Consider the following 25,056-nt stretch of genomic DNA (forward strand, 5'->3'; position numbering starts at 1 on the left):
ATTTTTGAGACTGAGTTTTGCTCTTGTCACCCAGGCTGGAGCGCAGTGGTGCAATCTTGGTCACTGCAATCTCCGTCTCCCAGGTTCAAGTGAGTCTCCTGTCTCAGCCTCCTAAGTAGCTGGGATAACAGGCATGCACCACCACACCCAGCTAATTTTTGTATTTTTAGTAGAGACACGGTTTCGCCATGTTGGCCAAGCTGGTCTTGAACTCCTGACCTCCGGTGATCTGCCCGTCTCGGCCTCCCAAAGTGCTGGGATTACCAGCGAGAGTCACCGTGTCTGGCCCCAGATTTTATTTTTATTTTTTATTTTTATTTATTTATTTATTTATTTTTGAGACAGAGTCTTGCTCTGTCGCCCAGGCTGGAGTGCAGTGGCACAATCCCGGCTCACTGCAAGCTCCGCCTCCCGGGTTCACGCCATTCTCCTGCCTCAGCCTCCCGAGTAGCTGGGACTACAGGCGCCCGCCACTGCGCCCGGCTAATTTTTTCTATTTTTAGTAGAGACGGGGTTTCACCATGGTCTCGATCTCCTGACCTTGTGATCCGCCCGCCTCGGCCTCCCAAAGTGCTGGGATTACAGGCGTGAGCCACCGCGCCCGGCCAGATTTTATTTTTAATGTGAAGACAACTCATTGGCAGATTTTGAGTAGGGGTATCATGGGATCTGATTTATGATTTTAGAAGACTTTGGGGGTGATTGTAAGATGAAAAGTCTGTAGTGAGGAAGGTATGAATGAACAGAAGCTTGGGAGTCTTACTCAGTCCAGGTGAAAACAGTATTGGCTTGGAAGAGGATGGTGAAAGTGTAAACAGAGAGAAATGAATAGCTGGGAGATATGTTTGAAAGATAGGGCCAGAGGAACTTGACTATGGATTGTGTGTGGGGTGTCAGGACAATAAGGAATCAAAGACTTCTAGAGTTTGGGACTAAACAACTAGGTGGATGTTGGTGGAATTTCTTCAGTTGGGAAAGATATTGGAGGTTGGGAGAGAGACAGGTTTGTTTTGAGGGAAAATCAAGAATTCTGGTTTGGACCTGTAAAATTTGAGATGTCTGTTCAATAAACCACAGGGGGATGGTCAGCAGGTAGCTGGTTATGGGAGACAAGAAGTGTGTTGTCAGCCTGTAGATGATATTTACAGATATGAGACTTTCGAACAAGGAAAGAGCCTGGGCGTGGTGGCTCACACCTGTAATCCCAGCACTTTGGGAGGCAGAGGCAGGAGAATCATTTAAGCTCAGGAGTTCGAGACCAGCCTGGGCAATATAGCAAGACCCTGTCTATTAAAAAAAAGTAGCTGGGTATGGTGGTGCACACCTGTGGTCCCAGTTACTCAGGAGGCTGAGATAGGAGGATCCCTTGAGCCCAGGAGGCTGAGGCTGCAGTGAGCTATGATTGAGTCCCTGCACTCCAGCCTGAGCAACGGAGTGAGACACTGTTCCAAAAACACCCCAAACAAACAAGAAAAGAACTTAAGTGGAGTCCAAGTCTGAAGACTGAACCCTAGCATGTTCTTTTATTTATTTATTTATTTATTTATTTTTGAGGCGGAGTCTTGCTCTGTCACTGCAACCTCCGCCTCCAGGGTTCAGGTGATTCTCATGCCTCAGCCTCTCAAGTAGCTGGGACTACAGGCGTGCGCCACCACACCAGGCTAATTTTTGTATTTTTAGTAGAGATGGGGTTTTGTCATGTTGGCCAGGCTGGTCTCAAACTCTTAACCCAAGTGATCCATCTGCCTCGGCTTCCCAAAGTGCTGGGATTACAGGTGTGAGTCACCGCGCCCAGCCCCTAGGATGTTCTAATATTTACAATAAGTGGGAAGAGGATTAGGAACAAACAAAAGGACCGAGAAAGAATAGGGGCAAACCAAGAGTGGGATGTCCTGGAACTTGAGAGAAGAAAGTAATATATTGTGCCAAATGTTGCTGAGGGGTTGAGAAAGATGACATTTGAGACTTGGCCACTGGATAGGCAAACTGAAGAGAATCTGTGACCTTCACCAGACAGGTTTCTCAAGCAGTTGTAGGGCACGGGCCAAAAGTACAAGTGGAGGTCTACACACCATATGTTTAAATACTAAATGCTATCAGCCAAGCAAACTGCTAAATAAAATAGATGTTATCCTCCTACCTTGACAAATGCATATTCACCATATGTGTTTGGAAGGCAAGTTTCAAATTTAGAATTCTCTGATTCCAAGAGTTCTCCAGAATGAATTGGCACAGAGAGGGCTGGTCCCTTTTTTTTTTCTTTCTTCCCTTCATCTGTATGTACAAGCGTGGACCCTCTAGGCTGAATGTCTAAGCTCCACCAACACACTCCTTCCCACTTCCACCCCAGCAAACAGCCATCTCTTAGGTATAGAGATACACATACCACATCCCTTGGATCTGGGGAGCAGCCTGTCCCAGGCACTGGGAACTGGCGTGGGGCCATTTAGACAGGGAATTCCAGGGTTTTAGGTACTCTGAGTAGAGTCTGAAGGGACAACTTCTGACTAGCCATGTTGGTTTGGCCCTGTGAATCCCTTGCCTAAAGGGGAGAGCACAGCTGTAGGATGACCAGTGTGGGGCTCCCTACAGCATGAGGCCTTAGGGTTGTATTAGAGTGGGTTAAAGAGAGAATAGGAGAATAGGAGGTGAGGTGGGAGGGAAGCACAGGTAGACAGCTCTTTGAAAATATTTTTCCTATAAAGAGGTAGTAGCTAGAGGGAGAAGGAGAGCCAAAGAAAACTTTGTTTTATTTGTTGTTGTTGTTGTTGTTTGCTTTTGTAGAAACAAGGTCTCACTACGTTGCCCAGGCTGGTCTCTAACTCCTGGCTTCAAATGATCCTCCTGCCTCAGCCTCCCAAAGTGCTGGGATTACAGATGTAAGCCACCATGCCTGGCCCTTGCTTTGTGTTTTTAAAGATAGCACTTCCAGATGCTGATGGAAATGATCCAGTAGAAGGAAATGTTGATGATGAGAAGTGAATGGGAGTGGTGTTAGAACAGAATCCCTGAGCAGGTGAGAGATAGGATCAGATCCAAGGCTTGAATGCAGGAATTGGCCTAAGGAGGTCCATGGACAATTCCTCCACTATAAAAGGAGAGAAAGCAGATTAGACTGGCCCAGGTATAGTTAGGTTGGTAGATCTGGTAGTGGGAAGAAAAAAATGTAACATCCTTTTCTAATTGCTTCTAATATTCACAATTAAATAGTGAGTGAGAATTAGGGAGGAATAAGTTATGAAAAGTTACATAGGACATTTAAAAATGGTTAAGATGGTAAATATTATGTTATGTGCATTTTTTTTTTTTTTTTTTTTAGACAGGCTCTCACTCTGTCACCCAGGCTGGAGTGCAGTGGTGTGATTATAGCTTACTGCAGCCTTGATCTCCCTGTGCTCAGGTGATCCTCCTGGCTCTGCCTCCTGAGTAGCTGGAATTAACAGGCACGCACCACCACACCTAGCTAACTTTTTGTACTTTTTTGTAGAGTCGGGATTTTGCAGTCTGGTCTCAAACTCCTGGACTCAAACAATCCACCTGCCTCGGCCTCCCACAGTGGTGAGATTACAGGCGTGACCCACTGTGCCCGGTCGATGTGCATTTTACTACAATTAAAAATAAATTTTTAAAAAAGGCTAATAAATGACTATCTTTCTCCTCCTCCAAAAATAATCGTTATCTGGGAAAACAGAAAAGTAAATATGTTAGGGGGCAGTACTGGGCAGTCAACTAGAGATTTATGGACATAAATTTAAAGCAAAACCAAGAAGCACAACTGCTGCTCTAAGCAGAATGGTGAGTTAACAGTTTGATTGATATAAGATTTGTGACTTTAATTAAAAATATTTACGAGAATTTGATTTATTTAGGCTGGAACTGAATGTTTAAAACATTTGTGGATTAATAAATAATTTCAGACTTATTAGGTTTGTAAATAGTGTTTAAGCACTTAGCAATTCCGTTTGTCAGATTTATAAGTCAACCTTGTCAGATGTTTGAAGCACTTAGGAGATTCAAATTGGTAATTGTGGTTAAAAATGACAAAGCTGAAGGAAATGTTATTAAGCAGGCTTTTAAGTGATGTTAAATATTTAGGGAAATTTATTATGTCACATTTACAATTTAGCATTGATATGAGAACAAATAAAAATATACACAACTTCAGATAAGATATACTAGATTTATAAGTATAATAATATGATTCATGAGTTATGTTAAAGGCCTGGGGAAAACTAGGTTTTTAGATTTGCAACTTCAATAAATTGCATGTTAGTTAAAATACAGGTAACTGTAAATATACTTGTCTATGCACTAAAGCTCAAATTCAGGTGCTAAAATTATAGCTGTTCCCTGTGAAATGCCATTATATGCCAGTCTTACCGTTTTATTTTCTGAGCATGGGTGTCTGTCTCCCATGATCCCTCCAAATCCCACTAACATGACAGAAAAAAAATACAGCGGACCTTTGAACAATGGGGGAGTTAGGGGCACCGACATTGAAAATCTACATGTAACTTTTGACTCTCCAAAAACTGAATTGCTAATAGACAATTGCTAATTGACTGTAAGCCTTATGGATAACACAATCGGTTAACACATATTTTGTATGTTATATGTATTATATACTGTCTTCAATATTAAGAAAATCACAAGGAAATAAAAATAGATTTACTATTCATTAAGTAGGAGTGGTTCATCACAAAGGTCTTCATCTTCATCATCTTCACTTTGAGTAGTTTCACAGGGAGGAGGAAGAAGAGGGGTTACTCTTGGTGTCTCAGAGGTGGCAGAGGTGGAGAAGGTAGAAAGGGAGACAGAAGAGGCAGGCACACTTGGTATAACTTTTTTTTTTTTTTGAGATGAAGTCGCACTCTCTCACCTAGGCTGGAGTGCGATGGCGCGATCTCAGCTTACCGCAACCTCCGCCTCCCAGGTTCAAGCGATTCTTTTGCTTCAGCCTCCCAAATAGCTGGGATTACATGTGCCTGCCACCACACCCAGCTAATTTTTTTTGTATTTTTAGTAAGGATGGGGTTTCACCATGTTGGCCAGGCTAGTCTCGAACTCCTGACCTCAGGTGATCCTCCTGCCTCGGCCTCCCAAAGTGCTGGGATTACAGGCGTGAGTCACTGTGCCCGGCCCTTGGTGTGACTTTTATTGAAAAAAATCCATGTGTAAGTAAACTGTGCAGTTCAAACCCATGTTGTTCAAGTGCCAACTGTATATTTAATATTTATACATGCATACAAATTTTACATATAAATCCAAAATTGCTAGAAAACAAGAAAGACGGCTGGACCCCATGGCTCACGCCTGTAATTCCAGCACTTTGGGAGGCTGAGGTGAGCGGATCACGAGGTCAGGAGTTCAAGACCAGCCTGGCCAACATGGTGAAACCCTGTCTCTACTAAAAATACAAATAATTAGCCAGGCACGGTGGCGGGTGCCTGTAATCCCAGCTACTTGGGAGGCTGAGGTAGGAGAATCACTTGAACCCGGGAGGCAGAGGTTGCAGTGAGCTGAGATCACGCCACTGCCCTCCAGCCTGGCAACAGAGCGAGACTCTGTCCAAAAAAAAAAAAAAAAAGAAAGAAAAGAAAACATGAAAGAGACCTCTCAGCAGATCAGAGATTGTGAGGAAATCCTGTAAGAACACACCAGGGGTCAAATCAATGGCAGAACCAGGGTAAGAAACTCGATGTTAAACACTCCTGAGGGAAGGCAGTTCTCCCCCAGGAAGCCTGCGGGAAATCCAAGATCAGAGTAAACAAATATTAAGAGCGAGAGAGGTCTCCCAGGGCAGTCATTAAGATCATTAATTAATTTTACAGGGCCCCAGCTGGGTCAGACGCCGCCCGTCTGCCTGGTAGCTTCAGGATGATCAAGCACACAGGGATGAAGACCCCAGAGCTACTTTTTGAACAAAGGCATAAATAATTTGCCTGGGGAAGGCACTGAACTTGAAAGCTGACCTGGATTGTGAAGCAGAGCCTTTCTTAATAGGGCCTCCGAAGCAATCGAGGCTGATGTGGGGTTGGGGGGAAGGAAAGGCTGTTACCAGTGACTGCTCCAGGTCACAGCCACATGTGTGGCCCTCCAAGGTAGGATACTTCGGGGTAGCCACAGAAGCTGCAGCAGGTGAGCAGCACCCCAGGTAATATTTAGCCACCAAGAAGGATACAGGGTCCCATCTCTAGAATATAAACAACCTGGTTGGGCCATACCTTTACTCCTGAACTTTACAGAATTCTCATTTGGACTGATGCTTTAGCTTTTAACACCACTGCAAATTCTAGAGAAAGGAATTTGTAGATTAAAACTAATAATTAAAAAAACATAGTATTTTTTAAAAATCCTGGTAAAACATATGCTTTACATAAATGCGAATGTGTATATGTAAGAACTTTTTTTTAAATCTGGAGCTATGATTTCATCAGATTTCAGTGTTGTTCAAGCAGGAAAAGGCTTGAAAGTATGCTATGGCTTGAATTGCTCCGAGGAAGGCTACAGAGGCAGAGTAAGTCTAGATTCTCATAGAAAGATATCTGTTATGAAATTTCAGATACATTGCAGTGAGTCATGTGGGCAGCTTCTGGGGTGCTGGCAATATTTCATTTTGCAATGTAAAAATGTTTAACTTTGTTTGCTATATGTTTTTTTTCCTGTGTGTGTTATATTTCTGTACATATGGTATTTTATAATGAAACATTTTAAAAACAAAAACCAAGAGTGACCACTAGGTTTGTGATTCTGAAACCTGGTGGCACATTGGAGCAACCTGAAGAGGGTTTAAAAAATATTGGTGTCCACTGGGGAAGACAAGATGGGAGAGGGAGGAAGTGGGGCAAGAGCAAAAAAACTACCAAATGTGTGCTATGCTCACTACCAGGACGTTCTTACTCCAAACCTCAGCATCATGCGATATACCTTTGCAACAAACCTGCACATGTAACCCCTGAATCTATAATAAAAGTTGAAAAAAAACTATCGGTATCTAGAGTACAGTGCAGACCAAATAAATCAGAGTCTCTTGGGTGGGGTCAGAGATATGTATCTGAGAGCCACTGTACTGGAAGAATAAAAATAAACTTAACACTCTAGCTCAGGCTGGAGTGCAATGGTGCGATCTCAGCTCAGTGTAACCTCTGCCTCCCGGGTTCAAGCAATTCTCCTGCCTCCGCCTCCCGAGTAGCTGGGATTACAGGCATGTGCCACCATGCCCGGCTAATTTTTATATTTTTAGTAGAGACGGGGTTTCACCATGTTGGTCAGGCTGGTCTCGAACTCCTGGCCTTGTGATCTGCCTGCCTCAGCCTCCCAAAGTGCTGGGATTACAGACATGAGCTGCCATACCCAGCCTGGCATGGGGTTTTAAAATATGCTCAATAACTGATTTATTTCTCCATGGAATGAAGAAAATCAACTGTGAGGGAAGAGTCAATGCCTGCCAACAAAGCCTTGTGCATCACGGGTCAATTTCCTGATACCTTATCCTCAGCTCTGAATCTCCTATTGTGTTGGACCTAAAATGAGGGGTTCAACTTTTTCAAGCCACTGGCCATAATGTGTTGACACGCCACTTGAAATCATAGTGATAACATTTCTCCACCAAAGAGATAATGACAAGGACAACAGGGAGCAGGTCTATGATTTCTGGCCTTTTATGGCCTTATTAGTGTTACATAAAGAAATCTCATCACCTCCTTCAGTTATTCACATGAGCACCTTCCTCTGGGAGAGCTAGTATGCTTTGGTGTGGAAAAGCAGTTTTACCACACACCAACCATTTCTTCCCAAAACACTTAGAAAAGACCTCTGTTCGGTGACTGATGTTTGATTGTGATAACAATTTTTATTACTTCGTCAGCACTTAAGGTCAGGATGTATGCTGTTGAACAACTGTCCTTTGCTGGGTTCGGTGGCTCATGCCCGTAATCCCAGCACTTTGGGAGTCCAAGGCAGGAGAATCACTTGAGCCTTGGACTCCCAAAGTCTGAGGCCAGCCTGGGCAACATAGGGAAGCTCCTATCTCCAGAAAAAATATAATAAAAAATTAGCCAGATGTGGTGATGCGTGCCTGTGGTTCCAGCTACTTGGAAGACTGAGGTGGGAAGATCACTTGAGTCTGGGAGTTCAAGGTTGCAGTGAGCCATGATGGCACCACTGCATTCCAGCCTGGGCAACAGAGTGGGATCCTGTCTCCAAACAAACAAACAAACAAACAGTCCTTAGCAAGTAAAGCAGTGGGCAATTCAGCACTCAGATGCAACTATTTTTGAGTAGTCAAGGAAGGCAGATGACAAAAATGGGCCTCCTTCTTCAGCCCTCCTTGTATTCATGCCCTCTGCTGTATAATGCTGTAGCACCTCCCAGTTTTGCTCTGAGATGGCCACGTGTCCTGCCGTGACCCAACGGGATGTCAGCAAACGTGACCTGAGCAGAGATTCGGAAAGCGCATGCGCATTTGGGCTTGTGTGCTCTTGCTCCTCTGCCTGTGTGGTAAGAAACGTGTGGGCGAGCCTGCTGACGGATGTGACCCATGGAATGGAGTGGACTTACCCCGAGTTGTCCCAGCTAAATCTCTCCCAGCTAGCCAACAGCCAGCTGATGCTTGGACAGGTGCAAGAACCCAGCCAAGAGCAGCAGAACTGTGACCTACAGCCAGCACTGGCTTCATCACTGCATGACCTTTGCAATTGCATAGAGCCCAGTGCCAAGAAAAGATCCATTCGCTTTAATGCCGTTGCCATCCTCTTGAAATTTTTTTTTTTTTTTTGAGACAGGGTCTTGCTCTTTTACCCATGCTGGAGTGCAGTGGTACGGTCATAGCTCACTGCAGCCTCCAACTCCTGGGCTCAACCAATCCTCCCGCCTTACCCTCCTGATAGCTGGGACTACAGGTACACACCACCATGCTCTGCTGATTTTATTTTATTTTAATTTTTTTAGAGACGAGGTCTCACTATATTGCCCAGGCTGATCTCGAACTCCTGAGCTCAAGCGCCCACCTCAGCCTCCCAAAGTGCTAGGATTACAGGTGTGCGCCATCGTGTCCAGCTTTGAAATTCTTCATAATTTTTAAATAAGGGGCCCTGTGTTTTCATTTTATACTGGGCTCCACAAATTATGTAGTGGGCCCTGCCCACATCTGAGCACTGACACCTGAGTGAGCCCAGCTGATAATGAAGAATGATCCAGCTGGTCTGCAGACTCATGAGATAAATAAATTCTTATCACTTAACTGACTGAGTTGGGTGGTTGCCTTGCATTATTGTAGCAGTAGATACCGATGCACCAGACTTTCATTGCTATACACACAGTGGTTCCTCTGTTAGCATGATGTCAAATACGCTTCCAAACTGCATCATCTTACAAAACGTTAGATGAAACACAAAATTGCTTTTGTATTTTGGTTTTCAGTGATAACTGGAACTTGAAATGATCAAGCGTGTCTTTCTCATTCATCTACGTACCACACAGATAAAAAGATCTGGTTCTTACCTTTTTCACCAGTAGTTTCACTCAACTGCAAAATATTGACTGGCATCGTGATAATAGTGGTAGTTCCACCATATAATAGAACCATTATTGCCATTTGTGCTACGTCACATACAACCCTGTCACCAGGTTTGCTTCTGGCTAGTTTTGCTTTCTCTCCTAGTGTTCTGTTTGTCCTAAATTTGGGGCTGGTTTTGGAGGCATGTTGAAAACAGCATGATTTGCATCTGCTTTTGCTGTTTTGTCTTCTTTGCAATTATTATTATTATTTTTTCTTGTTTGAGACACAGTCTCACTCTGTCACCCACGCTGGAGTGCAGTGGTACGATCGCGGCTCACTGAAACCTCCACCTCCGGGGTTCCAGCAATTCTTCTGCCTCAGCCTCCCAGATAGCTGGGATTACAGGCATGCACCACCACACCCTGCTAATTTTTGTATTTTTACCAGAGACAGGGTTTCACCATGTTGGCCAGGCTGATCTCAAACTCCTGACCTCAGGTGATCCACCTGCCTTGGCCTCCCAAAGCGCCAGGATTTCAGGCGTGAGCCACATTGCCCGGTCTTCTTTGCGATTAGAAATAACATTAATCAACTGCATACTAGAAGATATTCTATCTTTTAAAATTTTTTCTTAGAGACAGAGTCTTGCTATGTTGGTCTTGAGTTCTTAGGCTCTAGAGATCGTCCCACCTTGGCCTCTCAAAGTGTTGGGATTATAGGCATGAGCCATCATGCCTGGCCACTAAAAAATGTTCTTTCGTACTTGGTTCAGGTGAAAACACTGGTTGGCCAGAGGGGTTATTCTATTTTAGGAAATGATGTGAAATGTCCTACAGCATCAGGAAGCTATCTGATAAAGTTTTCTAATACAATATACATTGGAGACACTAGGAAGGTAAATCCCTTGTTCAGTAAAAATCCAGTTTTCAGATACTCAGAGCCTTGCTTTCCATTCACACTTTCTCTTTCAGCTGCTGGGGAGAAATCATCATCTTCACAGATGCTCTGTCCCGGTGGATCCTGAAGTCCTGTTCACTAATTATGCTTCCAAGTTGCAGTGTTTGTACTACTATTTTTATCACTGTTTTTATACTCGAATGAAACACTTTTTAGTCCTTAAGCTATTTTTGTTAATCAGAGCCATAACAACATAATAGTAACAGGAAAAAAATGCACACTTTACACATCTAAACAATAATATACCAATGATCTAGCTAAGAAAGGTTGGCCGGGCACGGTGGCTCACATCTGTAATCCCAGCACTTTGGGAGGCCGAGGTGGGTGGATCACCTGAGGTCAGGAGTTCGAGACCAGCCTGGACAACATGATGAAACCCCGCCTATACTCACAATACAAAAATTAGGCGGGTGTGGTGCCGCATGTCTGTAATTCCAGCCACTCGGGAGGCTGAGGCACAAGAACCTCTTGAACCTGGGAGGCAGAAGTTGCAGTGAGCCGAGATCGCGCCATTGCCCTCCAGTCTGGGCGACAGAGAGAGACTCTGTCTCAAAAAAAAAAAAGAATGACCATATTCTAGTAACTGAATTTTAACTGTACCTTGTTAAGAATGTGACCGGTTTGAACCATCTGCACCCTTGAACCATTATTGAGACCAGAACAGTATTTGGTAATTTTTCTTCTATTTCAAATTTGTGAAATGCTTAAGCACATGTTTTTAAAAATTATATAGAAACAGAAACTGCTAAACTACTTAAAGACTATTTTTCTTTCTTTCTTTCTTTCTTTGAGATGGAGTTTCACTCTTTTTGCCCAGGCTGGAATGCAATGGCACGATCTCGGCTCACTGCAACCTCCGCCTCCCTGGTTCAAGTGATTCTCCTGTCTCAGCCTCCCGAGTAGATGGGATTATAGGCGCATGCCACCACGCCCAGCTAATTTTTGTATTTTCAGTAGAGACGGGGTTTCATTATATTGGTCAAGCTGGTCTCGAACTCCTGATCTCAGGTGATCCACCCGCCTCGGCCTCCCAAAGTGCTGGGATTTCAGGCATGAGCCACCGCGCCTGGCCTGAGCCACCACACCAAGCCTGAGTCACTTATGAACAAACATCACATTTTAGAAACAGTACCCAAGAGAGAACTCTTTGACTTGGTATATAAGGCATTCCATAATCTAGTTCGTTGACTAACATTATAACAACACTACCAATAAAACCACCTCCCTTTACTGAGACCTTCCCATGTGATCAGGCAGCATTGCAAACGGACACTCTTATTTCAAACTCACAAGAAACCTAACAGGTGGGCACAAGGATTGTTATTATGAATTTACAGATAGGGAAACTGAGGCTTGCAGAAGTACTTGCTCAAGGCCACGAAGCTAGTATGATAATGATCCTAAGCTCATATAGTTCTTTTATTTCTTTTTCTTTTTTTTTTTTTGAAACTGGGTCTTCCTCTGTCTCCCAGGCTGGAGTGCAGTGGTGCAATCCTAGCTCACTGCAGCCTCAAATTCCCGGGCTCAAGCGATCCTCCCACCTCAGCCTCCCAAGGAGCTAGCACTACAGATATGCACCATCACACCTGGCTAAGTTTTTTTTTTTTTCTTTTTTTTGAGACGGAGTCTCGCTCTGTCGCCCAGGCTGGAGTGCAGTAGCGCCATCTCAGCTCACTGCAAGCTCCACCTCCCGGGTTCACGCCATTCTCCTGCCTCAGCCTCCCGAGTAGCTGGGACTACAGGCGCCGCCACCAAGCCTGGCTAATTTTTTTGTATTTTTAGTAGAGACAGGGTTTCACCGTGTTAGCCAGGATGGTCTCGATTTCCTAACTTCGTGATCCACCCGCCTCGGCCTCCCAAAGTGCTGGGATTACAGGTGTGAACCACTACACCCGGCCAATTTTAAATTTTTTGTACAGACAGGGTCTTGCTATGTTGCCCAGGCTGATCTCCAGCTCCTGGGCTCCAGTGATCTGTCCACCTTGGCCTTCTAATGTGCTGAGATTACAGGCGTGAGCCACCGCACCTGGCCAATTGTCTAGTTCTCAATGTTCATACCATGATTCCTGTCCAGCCTCTCTGACATCCACTCCTGCAGTCTCTCACACACACCCACTGTACAACTGACCTTTCCTCTCTGTACCTGTGGCTGTCTTGTTCCCCATGTCAGGGGCATTCTCTGACGTTCCTCTCCTTGTCATCCTGATGAACTTTCACTCACTCTTCATCTTCCAGTGCAAAAGTATTTTCTGTGAAATCTTTCCTTCCACCCACATCCCAGGATTTTTACCTCGTCTGTAATACAGCTAAAATTTTATTTCTTTCCATTCTCCAGACAAAACTGTGAACATGTCTAGAGTGACAGCTGAGTTATTAAGAATTACACTATGACAGAACATAATTTACTACATTGTATCTGATTGTTCCCTGCTCTATCATTAGTTGACTCTACTTATTGACTTATGCCTCAATGAACAGGCAATTTCTTACCTTCAAATGTTATTCTCAGGCAGTGGGGGAACAGAATTAATTCTTATTGCATCTATAATAGCAGCTACTTAAATTCATGACACAAAGAAAATACATTCTCTATTTTCCCTTCTCCAATTTAATCTCTGAGAGTGAGACCTGCAATAATAGGTGAAGTTTCTAAATTCACTAACTGCAAGCAATGGTGGGGTTATTGTCTATGGATACTCAGAAAACACGGCCCAATCAAGGCAGCAAGAATGTATCTTTAGTTCTCATGGCAATTAAGAAAGCTATAAATGAATCTGTTACATTCTCTTTGAAGAAAAAGTATAGAGTAGTGGCTTAGAGCAATGGTTTTAAAGTTCTTTTGAAAATTCACTTCAGTGGTATACATTTTAAGCCTGTACCTCTGCAAATGTGTGTATTTATTTATTTATAGCTTTTATATATGAACTACTGTACTATTCAGTATATTACCAAAACATTGGCCAGGAACCGTAGCTCACACCTGTAATCCCAGCACTTTGGGAGGCTGATGTGGGTGAATCGCTTAAGGCCAGGAGTTTGAGACTAGCCTGGCTAATATGGTGAAATCCCATCTCTACTTAGAAAAAAAAATAGCCAAGTGTGGTGGCATGTGCCTGTGATTCCAGCTACTGAAGGAGGCTGAGGTGGGAGGCTTGCTTGAGCCCAGGAGTTCAAGGCTGCAGTGAGCCACGATTGCGCCAGTGCACTCCAGCCTGGGTGCCAGAGTGAGACCTCGTCTCAAAAAAAAAAAAAAAAAATTTATGAAATGGAAACTAAAAAGAATGACGTAAGGAATACATATAAATAGAGGTCCCATTGTTTTCCTTCTTCACCCTAATCATCTTGTGTACTTGCTGGGTGATATGTCACACTGCTATTGTCTACAGATCGTTCACTAGGCAAGTCAACTGCTTGGAGCCTCAGTTGTATCACCAATAAAACAGGAATCATAATTATATTTACACCATAAAGCTATGGGGATTAAAATCATTCCACATTTATTTGACAAATAGTTACCGAGGGCCTACTATGACTAGGGTACTGTTTAGAAAATAGGTTATACCACTAGGCAAAATACCTAGCTCAGTGGCTGGCACATGCAAAGTGTTCAATTGATATTTTCTGTAATTACTCCTAACAGAGGGCAGCTCTGTCACAGCCTTGAAGAAAGCATAGACTGGGCTCAGTGGCTCACGCCAGTAACCCTAGCACTTTGGGAAGCTGATGCGGCCAGATCACTTGAGGCTGGGAGTTCAAGATCAGTCTGGGCAACATGGCAAAACCCCATCTCTACCAAAACAAACAAACAAACAAATAAAAAAACACAAAAATTAGCCAAGTGTGGTGCCGCATGCCTGTAATTCCAGTTACTAAGATGGCTGAAGCACGAGAATTGCCTGGACCTGGGAGGCAGAGGTTATGAGCTGAGATCGCGCCACTGCACTCCAGCCTGGGCGACAGAGTGAGACTCTGTCTCAAAATAAATAAATAAATAAAATAAAAAATTAATTGAAATTAAAAGGCATAGATAAAATCAAATGTCTTCAACACATCTCCAGAACTGTGCAGGGGATAGGATGGATGCTCTCCTCATCTGTGGATGTGAACTGTTTCATTCTCAGCAGGCGTAGCTGAAGAACAGAGAAGAGGTAACGTAGCCTGGCTCGACCACTTACAAGGCATGTGACTCTGGGTGAGTTATTTAGTCTCTCCATGCCTTAGTTTCCTCATCTCTGCAATGGGTATAATATCAATGCCTAGTTCCTGGGGTTGTCATGAGGATTACATGAGCTTTTAGTAATAACCTACTTGACACATGGCAAGTGCTGTATAAGTTTGTTGTATAAATAATACAATTAATAAAATAAGCCTATTTCTTCATATTTAATCTTAGCCAAAAGGCCAAGAAGCAATAAAAGAAGCATAATTCTTTTTGGTTTTTTTTTGAGACGGAGTCTTGCTTTGTCGCCCAGGCTGGAGTGCAGTGGCCGGATCTCAGCTCACTGCAAGCTCCGCCTCCCGGGTTTACGCCATTCTCCTGCCTCAGCCTCCCGAGTAGCTGGGACTACAGACGCCCGCCACCTCACCCGGGTAGTTTTTTCTATTTTTTAGTAGAGACGGGGTTTCACCGTGTCAGCCAGGATGGTCTCGATCTCCTGACCTCATGATCCGCCCGTCTCGGCCTCCCAAAGTGCTGGGATTACAGGCTTGAGCCACCGCGCCCGGCCAAGAAGCATAATTCTTAATCACACAATCACACTAGGCATTAGGATTATTAAATTATCTTGGCCAGGTGTGGTGGCTCATGCCTGTAACCCCAGCACTTTGGGAGGCTGAGGTGGGAGGATTGCCCAGGAGTTCAAGATCAGCCTGGGCAATGTAAGTGAGACCCGGTCTTTACAAAAAAATGTTTTAAAAATTAGCCGAGTGTGGTGACACACACCTGTAGTCTCAGCTACTTGGGAGGCTGGTATAGGAGGATCACCTGAGCCCAGAAGTGGGAGGCTGCCATGAGCTATGATTGCACCACTGCACTCCAGCCTGGGCAACAGAGTGGGACTCCATCCCCACCACCTGCCAAAAAAAAAAAAAGCTCAAAAAAACACTAATAGATAAATCTATACTTACAGTTAAGATTTTGGCACATTTCTGTCTCTTACTGAGAAAATAAGCACACACACAAAAGATCAAGAAGGTTACAGAAGACTTGTATAATATGGCTAGTAAGTTTGGCCTAACATATGTAAAACTTTATACCCAACAATTGCAGAATACACTTTTTTTTTTTTTTTTTTTGAGGTGGAGTCTCACTCTGTTGCCCAGGCTGGAGTGCAATGGCGTGATCTTGGCTCACTGCAACCTCTGCCACCAGGGTTCAAGCGATTCTCCTGCCTCAGGCTCCTGAGTAGCTGGGATTATAGGCATGTGCTACCATGTCCAGCTAATTTTTTGTATTTTCAGTAGAGATGGGGTTTCACCATGTTGGCCAGGCTGGTCTTGAACTCCTGACCTCAGGTGATCCACCCGCCTCAGCCTCCCAAAGTGCTGGGATTACAGGCGTGAACCACTACGTCCGGCCATACACATTATTTTCAAGTGCATATGGAAACTTTACCCACACTGACCATATGCTGGGTCAAAAGGAGTATCTTAACAAATGTCAAAGAATAAAACCATATAGAGTACATTTTCTGACTGTCGTCAAGATAGAAATAACAGAATCTCATATTTTGCATGGCTTCTGTGTTTATGAACATTTATAAATTTGTATGCCTTTTTCTCCTAAAAAAATTAATAAGCAAAAGAGAACTACCTTCCCTTATGTATTTAGGAGTTAAGCAATACCTTTTAAACAATATTTTTGTTTTCTTTCCTTTTTTTTTTTTTTTTTTTTTTGAGAGAGTCTCACTGTGTCCCCCAGGCTGGAGTGCAGTGGTGCGATCTCAGCTCACTGCAACCTCTGCCTCCTGGGATCAAGCGATTCTTGTGCCTCAGCCTCCTGAGTAGCTGGGATTACAGGTGTCTGCCACCACGCCTGGCTAATTTTTGTATTTTTAGTAGAGACAGGTTTCACCATGTTGGCCAGGCTCATCTAGAACTCCTGAGCTCAGGTGATCCTCCCACTTCAGTCTCCTGAGTAGCTGGGACTACAGGCATGTGCTACTATGCCTGGCTAATTAAAAAGTAAATTTAGAGATGGGGTCTTGCTATGTTGCCCAGGCTTGTTTCTAATTTCTGGCCTTAAGTAATCTTCCTGTCTCAGCCTCCCAAAGTGCTGGGATTGCATTTGTGCTACCATACCTGGCTAATTAAATAAAAAGGTTTAGCGCGTGTAGGGGTATGTGTGTGGGGGGTGGGTGGATGCGTTACTTTTTATGTTACCCATGCTTGTCTCATACTCCTGGCGTCAAGGGATCCTCTTACCTCAGCCTCCTGAGTAGCTGGAATTACAGACATGAGCCAGTACACCCAGCTACAACTTGAAACACATCCTCTGCGTTCTCAGTAAGCACTCTGCTCTGCCTGGCAACCCTCTGCTCACTTTAGAATGTTCATTTCTGGGTCGGGCGCGGTGGCTCACGCCTGTAATAATCCCAGCACTTTGGGAGGCCCAGGTGGGTGGCTCACGAGGTCAGGAGATCGAGACCATCTTGGCTAACATGGTGAAACCCCGTCTCCACTAAAAATACAAAAAATTAGCCGGGCATGTTGGCAGGCGCCTGTAGTCCCAGCTACTCGGGAGGCTGAGGCAGGAGAATTGCTTGAACCTGGGAGGCGGAGGTTGCAGTGAGCCGAGATCGCACCACTGCACACCAGCCTGGGTGACAGAGCAAGACTCTGTCTCAAAAAAAAAAAAAAAGAATGTTCATTTCCCCTCTCCAAGATGATTTTATTCAGCATCTCAGCAACATTCGACCTGGCTGGTCACTTTCTCCTTCCTGAAATATTCTGCCCTCTTGGCTTCATGAGCCCATACTCTGATTTTCCTCCTCTTTCCACCTCCTGCCTGGATGCCTCCATTCTCTGATTTCTAAACGGTGGGCAGCCTGGAGTTCCAGTCTCACTCCTCCTTGATTTCTCTCTTTACGCTCTCTAAGTGATCTCAGCTGGTCTCCAAACTTACATATCAAGTCTAAGCCTCTTTGAGCATATCCCACTGTCTAGGGTATATCTTTCTGGATGTCTCACGGGATCTGAAGTCTACTGGGCTCAGCACGGAAAGGTTGACATCTTCCTGCCCTCTCCCCTGACAAAATATTCTTCTCCTCTCCTACTCTTTCTTTCCATCTTAGTACATGGCATTACCAACCTGTGAGCCTTCTCTAATATGTCCCTTTACTTCAACTACTCTATGTGATCCAGCAGCAAGACTCGTTATTTCTACCTCTTACACATTATTCTCATCTGTCCACTCTCTTTCCATCTCCCCTGCAATTACTTTATTTTAAAAATTACTTATTTATTTATTTATTTTGTTGAGACAGAGTCTCACTCTGTCGCCCAGGCTGGAGTGCAGTGGGGCGATCTTGGCTCACTGCAACTTCCGCTTCCTGGGTTCAAGCAATTCTCTTGCCTCAGTCTCCTGAGTAGCTGGAATTACGGGTACCTGCCACCACCCCCGGCTAATTTTTGTATTTTTAGTAGAGACAGGGTTTCACCATGTTGGCCAGGCTAGTCTTGAACTTCTGACCTCAGGTGATCCACCCGCCTCGTTCTCCCAAAGTGCTGGGATTATAGGTGTGAGCCGCCATGCCGGGCCCACTGCAATTACTTTAAATTAAATCATCTCCCTTCTGTTTCCCAAATAAGCCCCAGACTTCCTGCCTGGAGGCCTTTGCAGGTGCTCTTGCCTTGCCTAGAACACTGAAGGCATTGAGTTCCATATGGCCCAAATTTCCTTACAGGGAACAATCTCAAAAGACTCCAAGTCATTCCCAAAAAACCCTGTGAGAAGAGAAGACCTTACTGGAAATGGGGATAGAAATAGCACCCTCTCACTGAGTCACTGGGCAGATTCTACTCTGTCGTTGTTAAAAGTTTCTTGCTGAACAGATGTTGATACAGCTCAGATGACAGTGAATCAAAAGCTTTTGACACAGCCACCATCTCCTTTCTCTGGGGCTACAGATACTGCCATGATTTACTTTACTTTACTTTATTTTATTTTATTGAGATGGAATTGTGCTCTGTTGCCCAGGCTGGAGTGAAGTGGCCTGATCTCGGCTCACTGCAACCTCTGCCTCCTGGGCTCAAGTGATTCTCGTGCTTCAGCCTCCCGAGTAGCTGGGATTACAGATGTGCGCCACGATGCTTGGCTAATTTTTGTATTTTTAGTAGAGACGGGGGTTGTGCTATGTTGGCCAGGCTGGTCTCGAACTCCTGACCTCAGGTGATCTGCCTGCCTCAGCCTCCCAAAGTGCTGGGATTACAGGTGTGAGCCACTGTGTCCAGCCACTGCCATGATTTTAAAATTCACATTTGGCTTCCTCGTGGTTCAACTAATATATGTAATACATCTGCAAGACTTGTTATTTCTATCCCTTAAACATTATTCTAATCTGTCCTCTCCCTGTCCATCTCCACTGCAATTACATTAAACTAAATCACTCACACGCTGCCTCATTCTGCAAAGGTGTGGCCTCAAACTCGGAGCCGGAGCCGGCTCTACCAGATGCCTCTCAACGCCCGAACGCATCTCTGAGCATCCAGCGCTAGATTTTTTTTGCTCCTGCTTTGAGCCCTGGTTTCTGCCACAGAGAGTCAGACGTTTGGGGTGTGAGTGCCTTGTCTCCTGACTGCTGTAACTATGCCTCCTATCACTTGATCATTCCCTCGCCGAGCGGGGGTGTGGAGCCAAGAAACCACCTCCCAGGAAACAGTTCTGATCGCCCCAAGCAATGTATCCATCTCCCTTAACACATACTGGCACGCGTGTACACACAACAGGAACTGGGCACTCTACACTTAGTGAAAAAAGAATTTTTTTTAGAAGGTACATTTCCAATCACCAAGTCCTTAGAAGCTGTTCTTTCAGGTTCTGGATAGAAAGGACAAAAATCTAGCTATCAAAAAAAAATAATTTTAAAAAGTGAGGTGAGAGGATGAGAGGAACTCCTAATAAAATCAGTGGGAGACAGAAAGGTGCGTGAATAAAAAAGAAAATCCAGCCGGGTTCAGGGGTTGACGCCTGTAATCCCAGCTCTTTGGGAGGCCAAGGCGGGGAGATCACTGGAGGTCAAGAGTTCGAGACCAACCTGGCCAACATGGTGAAACCCCATCTCTACTAAAAATACAAAAAAATTAGACGGGCGTGGTGGTGGGCGCCTGTAATCCCAGCTACTCGGGAGGCTGAGGCAGGAGAATCGCTTGAACCTCGGAGGCAGAGGTTGCAGTGAGCCGAGATTGCGCCACTGCACTCCAGCCTGGGCGACAGAGCAAGATTCTGTCTCAAAAAAAAAAAAAAAAAAAAAAAAAAAAAAAATTAAAAAAAAAAAAATGAGGGGAGGGGGTGGGGAGGGGGAAGGTGAGAGGTGAGGGAGATTAGGAGGAGTAAGATAGAGGAGAGGCTGGGAATAAGATGAGCTGGGAAGGGAGAGGAAGGACAGCGAAGGAGAAGCTCCTTCCACCCAAGCAGAGCCAGCGCAGCGCTGCTCCCTAGGAAGGCTGCGTCTGTTTGGCAGGGCCCGAGAGCCGCAGCTCCCCAGAGCCGGCAGGCACTTCCCTTCCAACGTGCCCAGTGAGGGTGCCCTGCGCATGCTAATGAGGCAGTTGAGGACAGCTTCGCAGATAATTGCTGAAAGTGTGCAGTAACTTACCAGGCTGGGAGTCAGTGGGCTGCAAAATGATGGGGCACCGCTCCTGGGGGCCCCCAGCAGAGGGGCCTGGTCTCCAGGTACCCGGCGCTCACAGGTTAGTGGCTGCAAGACGACGGGTTTTCCATTCAGTCAGGCACCGAACCCAGCGACGGGGAGAGCCAGACCAAAGGCAAAGGAGAGGAGGGGAACCTGCTTGTGTTTTTGTATTTAAATTGTTTTTGAACCCACGTAGCCCTGGGAGTCACATGCCGCCTCCAACATCACCGGAGCCATCACATGATACAGGTCCCCCATCATGTGATGAGATAAATCTGCCTAACTTCAAGCCCCCACCCCCAGCCCCCGCTCACAGACTGACAGATGAAGTGCTTCTGGAGGACCCCCCGCCCCCCACCCCTAGTCAGTGACAGAGGGAGGGACGCAGATGGAGAACCCTCAGAGCCCATGCAACGCGAAGATCTTGATGAATAGTTAATGTGCCTTTCTCTCTCCTCCTAAGCTACTGCGACTTGGAGCGGTGCCAGCCTCATTTGAATTCCAGCCTTTGTGAATAACTCAAGTGTCGCCACTGTTGCTCCAGCAATTGCAGGGCGTTTGAGCTCATACCATCTTGCCTCGTTCTAGAAGCCCAACTCGGCTGCCTCCCCTCCCCACAGCTTCCAAGCCTCCTCACAGGGCAGTGGGAGTAGGGGTTGGAGGTGGGGAGACTGGAGCTGCAGAAGGGGAGACCACTCCAGCTGAACCTTCTAGTCCCTCCACCCCCCAGCTGCAGTAGGAGTCAGGTGGGGCCCCGTCTGGGTATCTGATTAGGCTGCCTCTGTTTTACTTAGTGATCATAGCTCTGTTCTGTCTGTAGAGGTTTCCTCTGTCTCTCTCTCTCTCTCTCAATCTCTCTCTCTCTCTCTCTCTCATGCATATGTACATTTCTCCATTTCTTCCCTTAATCAGGATACATTTAAATCGATTGAAAAATCAGTTGGGTTTGGCCGGGTGCAGTGGCTCACACCTGTAATCCCAGCATTTTGGGAGGCCAAGGCGAGTGGATCACCTGAGGTCAGGAGTTCAAGACCAGCCTGCCCAACATGGTGAAATCCCATCTTTACTAAAAGTATAAAAAATTAGCTGGGCATGGTGGTGCACACCTGTAATCCCAGCTACCTGAGAGGCTGAGGCAGGAGAATTGCTTGAATCCAGCGGTGGAAGTTGCAGAGCGAGACTCTGTCTCAAAAAAAAAAAAAAAAATTGGTTGAGTTTGTTTCTTCCCATTGTAGTAGCCTCCTTTGCTCATGTTTTCATTCACTCAATCTTTTATTAAACAAATATTTTTGTAGAGCACCTAGCATGCTGCAGGTCTTGTACTAGGCACTGAGAAAGATGGAAGGGAGGGAAGACATGTTAAAGAAATGCATAAAGCCACATCTCTGTCGTTGAGGTGCCTGTCGTCTGTTAGAGGCAACAGATTCACAAACAGATCTGGCAGATGCAAAATTCCCGAGTCACACAAACGCAAGTGCGCAAAGATGTGAATCCTCTATTAGTCCAAACCTGAACTTCACTTCTACCTCCCGCCCCACTTCCCTATTCTGCCCAATGTAGGAAACTTCATCTCGTCACTTTCAAATAAACTCAGTCACCTGGGTGACTTTTCTCTGCTTCAGATTTACAATAAGTCAAGTTAAAGATTTGTTTTTCTTGTTGGCTTTCTCCTCCCTACTATTGATACGAATCTCTGATGCTCACTCGAATAATCAAACAAGTAAAGAAATCGTGCAGACTGCTTTCCTTTGGAGACAGATAGTGTGATTTGCCGGCACTCTGCAGGTGGGGGCCTTTTTGAGCAAAGGAAGACTGTGGTGTTTTTGTTTTGTTTCGTTTTTTGACAGAGTCTCACTCTGTTGCGCAGGCTGGAGTGCAGTGGCACAATCTCGGCTAACTGTAATCCCAGCTACTCAGGAGGCTGAGGCAGAAGAATCTCTTGAACCCGGGAGGCAGAGGTCGCACCACTGCACTCCAACCTGGGCAATAGAGCGAGACTCTGTCTAAAAACAAACAAACGAAACAAAAAACACCACAATCCTCCGTTGCTCAAAAAGGCCCCCAGCTGCAGCGTGTCAGCAAATCACACTATCTGTCTCCAAAGGAAAGCAGTCTGCACGATTTGTGTGTTTGATTATTCGAGTGAGCATCAGAGTTTAGTATCAATGGTAGGGAGAAGAAAGGCAACAAGAGAAAAAATCTTTAACTTGACTTATTGTAAATCTGAAGCACAGAAAATCACCCAGGATGACTGAGTTTATTTGAAAATGATGAGATGAAAAAAAAAGTAGCAAAGTAGCAAAAGGTGGCAAGCAAGAAAAGGACTTCTTCCTCACAGACCTCTCTCAGCCACCTGCCTGGGCCACCTTTTGCTACTCTGATGTAGTCATGGGAGGCATGTGACGATGAGGTGATAATTATCACTGACATTCTGGGGATGGCAGAGTGGAAGGACAGATAAACATAAGTTATCAACAGAAGTGAGTTGCCAAACTGACCCTGCGACCACCTATGTTAGAAAAATCAAGCATTTTTATGGTTGATTTTTCATATTTCATCGCTTGTGGTTGGAGCTCATCCTAACTGAAATAGCACCCATGGAATTTGGCAGTTGCTCCAGTTACGAATTGTATTTGAAGAACAGCATTTGTAAAGTTGTGGAGGTGCAAGTCTGATGATAACAGGTTAAGAAGCAATGTTTTTCTTTTTTTTCTTTTCTTTTTTTTTTTTTTTGAGATGGAGTCTTGCTCTGTCGCCCAGGCTGGAGTGCAGTGGTGTGATCTCGGCTCAAGCTCCGCCTCCCGGGTTCATGCCATTCTCCTGCCTCAGCCTCCCCAGCAGCTGGTACTACAGGTGCACGCCACCATGCCTGGCTAATATTTTTGTAGTTTTAGTAGAGACGGGGTTTCACAGCGTTAGCCAGGAAGGTCTCGGTCTCCTGACCTCATGATCCACCTGCCACGGCCTTCCAAAGTGCTAGGATTACAGGCGTGAGCCACTGCACCCGGCCAAGAAGTAATCTTAACTGTGCACGGTGGTGCAAGCCCATCGTCCCAGCTACTCCAGAAGACTGAGGCAGGAGCACTTGAACCCAGGAGTTCCAGATCAGCCTGGGCAGCACAGTGAGACCCTCTCTCAAAAACAAAGAAACAAAAAAGAAGTAACTGGAAAAATTCCATTTCTGACAATATGGGGTACCAAATATGAAAGACCAAATAATCATAAAGGAATTCTGGATAAAAAATAACCACTATTCTTTTAAGTGTGTAGCTGAGCTCTCAGAAAGGGAAGAAGGGAGTGCCAGGACAGAAGCAGCAGTGTGGCCACCGCCACCATGGCACTGCAAGCTGATCAACAAGGCTGCAGAAGACGTGAGGAAGCTACAAACAAGACCAGATGATGGGTCAGGCACGGTGGCTCACGCCTGGAATCCCAGCACTTTGGGAGGCCAAGGTGGGTGGATCATCTGAGGTCAGGAGTTCGAGACCAGCCCAGCCAACATGGTAAAACTCCATCTCTACTGAAAATGCAAAAATTAGCTGCGCGTGGTGGTGGGCGCCTGTAATCCCAGCTACATGGGAGACTGAGGCAGCAAAATTGCTTGAACCCGGGAGGCGGAAGTTGCAGCGAGCCAAGATCGTGCCACTGCACTCCAGCCTGGGCGACAGAGTGAGACTCCATCTCAAACAAACAAACAAACAAAAAACAGATAATAAAGAACTGAGAAAACCCTGTGGACTTAACAAACAAGCTATAATTGGAGACATTAATATTGAGTATCCTGGAATGCTGGATTTAAAGAGCAAGGCCAAATGGGAAGCATGGAACCTCCATAAAGGGTTGTCGAAGGAAGATGCAATGAATGTCTCTATTTCTAAGGCAAAGGAGCTGATAGAAAAACAGGGCGCTAAGAATACAGTGTATGAGAAAATTTTCCGGCCAGTTGCAGTGGCTCACACCTGTAATCCCAACACTTTGGTAGGCTGAAGTGGGTGGATCACTTGAGGTCAAGTTTGAGGCCAGCCTGGGCAACACAGTGAAACCCCGTCTCTACCAAAAACACAAAAATTAGCCAGTCGTGGTGCGTTCCTGTAATCCCAGTCACTTGCGAGACTGAGGCACGAAAATCACTTGAATCCGGGAGGCGGAGGTTGCAGTGAGCTGAGATGGTGCCACTGCACTCCAGCCTGGGCAACAAAGCAAGACTCTGTCTCAAAAAAGAATACAGTGTATGAGAAAGTTTTCCTTCTGAAGCCTTGATAATGCTCTCATGACCTAAGATTTAGAGGGAGAGAGGCACTGTTCACTCTATGTATCATGTATATCTTTGCTATTACATGAATTGTAATAATAGGAGTATGCTGAAACTACATAGTTAATTAAATTGTACTTGCCTAAACCAAGTGTCCTTAAATGTTCTTTTAGAAAAGTATTTGAGTTTTTATTTTTGCGGATTTAGGAGGTACAAGTGCAGTTTTGTCACATGGATATATTGTATAGTAGCGGTCTAGGCTTTTAGTGTGCCCATCACCCAAATACTGTACATTGTATCCAAAAGGTAATTTCTCATCCCTCAGGCCCTCCCACCCTCCCACCTTTTCAAGTCTGCAGTGTCTCTTATTCCACACTCCATGATCCTGTGTACACATTGTTTAACTCCCACTTGTAAGTGGGAATGGGTGGTGTTGGACTTTCTGTTTCTGAGTTATTTCACTTAAAATAATGGCCTCCAGTTCCACCCATGTTGCT

General features: G+C 45.1%; 1 protein-coding gene and 1 pseudogene across 1 annotated transcript in view; one reads left to right on the top strand and one right to left on the bottom strand.

Annotated features, from left to right (window-relative positions):
- Positions 1-20,548, bottom strand: part of TNRC6A (trinucleotide repeat containing 6A) — a 216,031-nt gene extending 195,483 nt beyond the window's left edge. The window contains exon 1 of the mRNA XM_025370328.1: positions 20,272-20,548. The gene's annotated coding sequence lies outside the window, so the exon portion shown is untranslated. The remainder of the gene's footprint in view (positions 1-20,271) is intronic.
- Positions 20,549-23,641: 3,093 nt separating this feature from the next.
- LOC112613889 lies at positions 23,642-24,766 on the top strand (annotated as a pseudogene).
- Positions 24,767-25,056: the final 290 nt, after the last annotated feature.

This window comes from Theropithecus gelada, chromosome 20 (genome assembly GCF_003255815.1).
Source record: "Theropithecus gelada isolate Dixy chromosome 20, Tgel_1.0, whole genome shotgun sequence".
NCBI lineage: Eukaryota > Metazoa > Chordata > Mammalia > Primates > Cercopithecidae > Theropithecus > Theropithecus gelada.